The sequence below is a fragment of the Halyomorpha halys genome, unplaced genomic scaffold (assembly GCF_000696795.3).
Source record: "Halyomorpha halys isolate HHAL.00 unplaced genomic scaffold, Hhal_1.1 Scaffold3457.1, whole genome shotgun sequence".
NCBI lineage: Eukaryota > Metazoa > Arthropoda > Insecta > Hemiptera > Pentatomidae > Halyomorpha > Halyomorpha halys.
In genome coordinates, this window is record NW_027114403.1 from 45,797 (window position 1) to 52,139 (window position 6,343).

At 32.2% G+C, this 6,343-nt stretch overlaps 1 long non-coding RNA gene across 3 annotated transcripts in view; it reads left to right on the top strand.

The window, feature by feature from the left end:
* The window catches only part of LOC106691834 (uncharacterized), a 13,732-nt gene extending 10,114 nt beyond the window's left edge, over window positions 1-3,618 (top strand). For 2 of the 3 annotated variants that reach the window (XR_001344864.2, XR_001344865.2), the window contains one exon: window positions 1,199-1,305. This is a non-coding gene — a long non-coding RNA (uncharacterized lncRNA). Of the gene's footprint in view, window positions 1-1,198; window positions 1,306-3,403 lie in introns of those variants that run through there. The other variant, XR_010844562.1, reaches the window with a different exon arrangement.
* Window positions 3,619-6,343: the final 2,725 nt, after the last annotated feature.

The following is a 6,343-nucleotide window of genomic DNA, read 5'->3' on the forward strand; positions in this document are numbered from 1 at the left end:
AATCGACCAGCAGTTTCTCGCCTTGTATGACGATTCCATATCAGTCGTTTGTCCAGATGTAGTCCTAAGTTACGGTCCTGTTCAACAGGAATAATATGGGTTTTATTAAAGGATACTGTAAGAAGTCATTAGTTGACTTTAAATTATCATAGTGGGGCATGACTGTGTAATTATCCAAAATATGCCCTAAATATGTAACTGAGTTACATTACATAATTTACACAAAGTTACATTTCTGCAGTTTTAATTTAAATCCTGCTCTATGATGTATTTTCCAATTTCCGGCGCTTTTTAAATATTGCTCGATTAAACTATCGGATTGCCTTTTTTTGTGTATTATATTAATGTGTTATATTATAATGTTATTATAATTATCTCCTCTAGTGAGATTGTGACATGTCGTTCATCGACCAACTTTTTTCTATTTTACTTAAATATTGTTCGATTAAACCATCTCGAAGATTAATTAATTAACGGTTAAACTAATCCCATAAAACAGCTTTCATCAATTTTTCTATGTACTGTAAATGATTTTAGGGGAAATAATAAAAAAATTCATCAATATAATTCACACAACAGTCATGCAAAAAGATGATATCAGTTTTGTGGTGTTTAATAAAATGAAAGACTAATCCAATAATAACTAATTGAAAACCGTATAAGAAGATTATATGGTTATCACATCATGTCATGTGTTAACTGTAGAAATTAACTCATTAACATAAAGATGGAAATGGGTTAGAGCCTGTAGCTTTTTTAAATGAGAAGTAACGGTTACTTAAGACTATCTGAATCATATTAATATTGTTGGTGATTACAATCTGAAACCATAAACTGAGTGGAAGTCGCCTTGATCCAAAGGAGTAATAATATGATAATAATAGAATTGGTTATAAACCACATTAGAAATATAGTTCACTAGATCTACTCCGTGAGAACAGAAAAAACTCCGACAGATGATTTATTCAGTGATAATGAAAGTGACACACTACTTACATTCTGACCGATTCAAATATTATTATTCGTACTCTATCTGAAAACTGGCTCAAAGTTGTAAGTCTATTTGGGTAAACAGAATACAACATTTTTTTTTTTTACTTAGAAATATGCCATTATTTTTATTTATCTAGCAGATATATGAGCACTGAATCTGTCCACTAATTCAAACGAATTTATATGTCTTTACCTCTCTTTTTAGGGGGCAAACAAAAACAGGAAGCAATAGTGAACAACCATCCGGCCTCGCAACGTGCAACTTCCTTCTTTATCCCACCCTAGAGTTCCTGTTATACACTCGAAACAAAAGTTATCTTATCAAAAGCCCAAAGTACCGGCGGATACAAAACTTACCTTTGAAAAGTTATAGCACGGTTGAAGAGTTAGCCAAATTGTCTTCATTATATCTGCACATTACAGCTGTAAAGTTCCACGCCATGTTCGAGACGGCGTTACGTCACGCGGTGCCACTTTGTGATCGTTCGAGCTGCGAGGGAAGAAGCATCTCCAATTACCTTAACAACTCGGGGCCTTTTGTTCTTTGAGTGACTTTTACACATTTCCTGAAATAATTTGAAGCCAAGAACAATTACATATGCTTCTACGCAGCTGTTTTATAGTAGCAGACCACGGAATAATTTATTCTTACATAATTATTAGTAGTATATTAGGAAATAAATAAAAAAAAAACACTTTGATCTTAAAAATATATATGATAGTAATTAATTATGAAAACACTATTACTGTTTACTAAGTAATAGTATTTGAGAGCTTAACTATTGCAACTACGTTCTAACCCGGCCAAAAAATCAAGAAAATATATATTTATATTTTTATCTTTAAGTTCACTAGTGACACACCTTGGACCACCATAGTTCAATCCTCACGTCATTGAAAATCGACATCTATTAGTAGATTATTAAAAAAAATATTTCAAAAATAAATATAACCAGTTAATAACAATCCGAGAATTGACTAACTAAATAGCTCTGACTTGATCATAACTGTCTTTAATTGTGTCCAACCTCACTAACCAATGTAGTATATAATAATGGTAATATTTTAATTAAGTGTTGAATATAATGCTACTTACAAATTATGTCGATGAACCTCTCTAGAAGACCTATAATTTATTCCTGGACGACGGTACTCTGTTTTATTATTCTGATTCCCTCTCAAACTATTGTTCCATCCACTGTCGACTATATCTGCGTTATTTTATATATAAATTTTATTTGTTTTCCCAATCTTAATAATAATACCATATTAGTATTAAATTTTGCTTCAAGATAAACAACCAAAAATTTTTAATTTTTCTTTATTTGTTTCTCTGTCACAATAATCACATAATTTTAGTTATTTTATTTTATTTTTTTTAAATGTATTTATTAAAATTTGATGTATAACTTGATTCTCTCCTAAAATAGAACAATAATGATAACTTGTGAAGAAATTTCCCATTGTATTGTATTCAAAATATACAATATAATTATACATAATTATTTGCCATAGTCAAACTTTTACTCCAAAACCTGACATCATAATTAACCTAATCCGTATTAATACGAATGACGAAATAAAAAAAAATTTTTTTTTTAATTTTAGACAATTTTTTGTTGTTTGAATAAAAGAATATTTACATTGCTTCGCTAGACTAATTACCCAATAAATTTTAAAATAAATGGAGATTGGTATAATGAATAAAAACGCTGCTACATTACTTCGCTTACATTTAAAATTAAAATTTATTCTTAAGCCATCAATCCATCCATGTATCTGTTCCGATTCCTTTTTTCTTATAGCAGTGTTCACCTTCAGTGTTCTCTTTTTACTCACATTATTGCTACCCAGGCATACTTTCTTTAATGAGATGATCTAATAATTTTGAGATATTTTATCAAACCATCCATCATAAAGGGTTATTCCCAGACCTCAAACATTTCTTTAAAAAAATTCAAAACTAAACACTAACCTTTAGCATTATAAAATAAGAAAGAACAACAAACAAGACAGCATGATTAATACATGAGTTCCAACTCTTTTTTTTCAAGCATAATAGTTTAAATTCTAATCTTAGCATTCAATACACTAGTTTACTATTCTTATCACAAACAGATTTCTAAAGTGCTGCCAAATAATATTGAATAAATGCAGCTGGGATGAATGGCTTCGAGTTGCCAGGTTCAAGGAACTCTCTAAGACCTCCTATATTATTTTTCTCTTCTCAATAACTTTATCCCGGCCATACTAACATCATCCGTTCCACACCATAGTGCCTGTGGTTTTCTTTTTCATTCTTTTTATCAATCTTATGTCAACATTATTATATATTTTATATTAGACTAAAAACAGTAATAAATTTACTTAAGGTTCTATTTATTTTTTTATTGTACTGCAATGATTTCAGGGAATACAAAAATTATGTAATAATGAAGAGTATAAACGTATTATTGCATGGATCCCAAAATTTTTGATATTCAGTGAAGAAAGAATGCCATATCTTTACTTCAACAATATATGTTATGTCAACATAATTTCAAACGGTATTGATGCAGTTTGGCCCATATACAACAAGCTTATGTATCCCAACAATATAAACAATTGGATCGTTGAAAAAAAAAATTAGCTCTCCAATAGTATTGTCAATATAATTCAGATTTTAAAAAATTTTCTCGTAAAATATAGCTGATGCGTTTCAGTAGAGGAGTAGAAGGTAGGGCAGTGATCATTGAAGAATTCTGTCCCCCAACTTGTTTAGTCAACGCAGCGTTGGTCGAACAACTATGTGGAACACTTATCGTGGAGAAATATCGGTCACTTAGGATTAATAGATGCTAGGCGAAAATGTCGCAACCTAAGAGATTACAGCTGGTCGTTTGTTGTTTGTTTATTAGTTTTGAAAGGGCGTTTAACAGCCTGGTCATCAACGCCCGTTGGTTGTTGTGGTGTTGGTTTTGGTAAGGTCTAGTTGTTAAATAAGGCAAGATAAATAGATAATCATAATAATTAAAGGCTGATTATTAATTTAGTCTTACAGATGAATTTAATGACTCTTTCTATTACAGATTCGTCTTTCTCAACGCCATTGGAACATTTGTTGGTATCCCTAACTGGTTCAGAGTTAATTTGTAGTGATTACACTCTTCAAAAATGTGTTTGACGGTCAGATTACAATGACATTTCGAACATTTTGGAGGGGCCTCTCTTGTTATGAGGTGGATGTGTGTCATTCGGGAATGTCCTATTCAGAGTCGGGTGATCACTACTTCTTCGCGGCGTCTACTTCGTTTTAATGTAATCCAGGACTTCACATCTTTCTTTTAACTTACTGGGTGGACTTTCGTCCCACATTGCCTACCATCTTTTATTTATACATTCCTTTAAAGGGCGAGCAAGTTCCTGTGCAATTAAAATTGCTGTGGTTCTGCCTGGGAGGACTAGCGCTTCTCTAGCAGCTTTGTTGGCCATCTCATTTCCTGTAATACCAACATTTCCGGGGGCCCAGATGAAGTAGACTGATTTATCTATTTGTTTTAGCATTGTTAAGTATTCATGAATCCGTTGAACGAGTGGGTGAACTGAATACATTATATCTAGTCCTTGAAGAGCGCTAGTGGAGTCCGATATTATTACTATATTGCCATTTGGTATATTTGCCTTGCAAAAGTAAAGGGCGGATGCTATGGCATTTAGTTCTGCGATATAAATATTAGAGAGATGATACAGTTTCCTCTTATGGGTTGTGTTTTGTGTTACAAAGGCAGACCTGTTGCATTATCTGACTTCGAGTCATCTGTATATAGAGCAGTATGTTCTGGTAGAGTTTGTACCAGTTCTCAGCAAAATACTGCTGGTCGTTACCAACAGAACAGCATACAGTTTTAGATTACCACTCAAAATCTCCATTCCAACTAGAAATCTACATTTATGTGACCAATGCATTTCAGTGCATTTGTTAAGGGTGGGTCTCCTGACTCCCAGGCACCGTCGATATTCTCTCACCATCGCAGAACTTTGCTCTTGTTTCATTATACATTATATTCATTATACTAATTCGACGAAAATCACTCTTTACCATTCTCATTTCAAAAACATATGACAAAGAGCTCACAGACATTGATATTATTGATTTTTCAATATTGTGGCAGATTGTAATACTTGTTAACAAAAAATTTAAAATGAAAAAAATAAGTATATTTAAATCTTTTACCAATCTAAAATCTTTACTAATAAATCATAAGAGTAAACTTTACATTTATTTATGTCAGTCGAAATGTGACCATACAATAAGAAATATAATTACATTATCTGAAGGTTGAAATTGATTCTGATCATAAGAGGAAGAACGCAAAAAAATTGCCAGCTCGAAGATTGCAAGGAATAGTTATTATCAAAAAGGATTGAGAACTAAGGATTAGGTTAGAGAACTATTATATATATTTTTTTTAGAATTGACAATGATCAGCTAAGGTATAATAAAACGATGATGTAGTATTCCCAGTGAGTTCCAGTTACCTCAGTTTTAAGTTGATGATAAGAGAATTGTCTTGTTATGATCCCCTTTTAATATGGAAATTTCTGATTGCAATGGATAATAACAAAAAAAAATCTTGTTGGTAAAAAAAATCCCTATGGAGCGTAATTATTCTGTATGAAAAAAAAATTAAATATTTCTTTTTTATTAGCAATGGTTCCCAAGATATATAATAGCCTATCTTACCTCCTCACACAATACTAACATGTCACAATCTCACAAGAGGAGATCTTAACACAAAATAAAAAAGGCATTCCTCCCCCGCCGGAACAGCCCCACTAAGACTCCCCATGGAGCGACGGTCCTATGACACTTTTGAAATATTAGCTTTAACGGGAATAGGAGACTTTAAGATAGTTAAACCGCGCAATATTTAAAAGCGCCTGAAATTGAAGAAACCCTCCACACCCTCCGTAGGTTGGTCAATATACGACATGTCACAATCTCACAAGAGGAGATCATAACACAAAAAAAGGCAATCCTTCCCCGCCGGACGCGCCCAGATAAAACCCCCGGAGAGCGACGGTCCTACATCACTTTTGAAATATTAGCCTAAAACGGGAAGAGGAGACCTTAAGATAGTTAAATCGAGCAATATTTTATTTAAAAGCAATAGTAAAAACGCCATGTATACATATTTTATTTATTTAAATAAATAAATAATGTATTTATATATGTCCTGTATAATACATTTTTTTTTAATCACATAATTGAGAATGCTTAGCTGAGCAATAATAAAATGATGCTGTAGAATTCCCAGTTATTCCAAAAAAATGGTTTCATAGTATACTCTTATAGTATATACTCCCTATA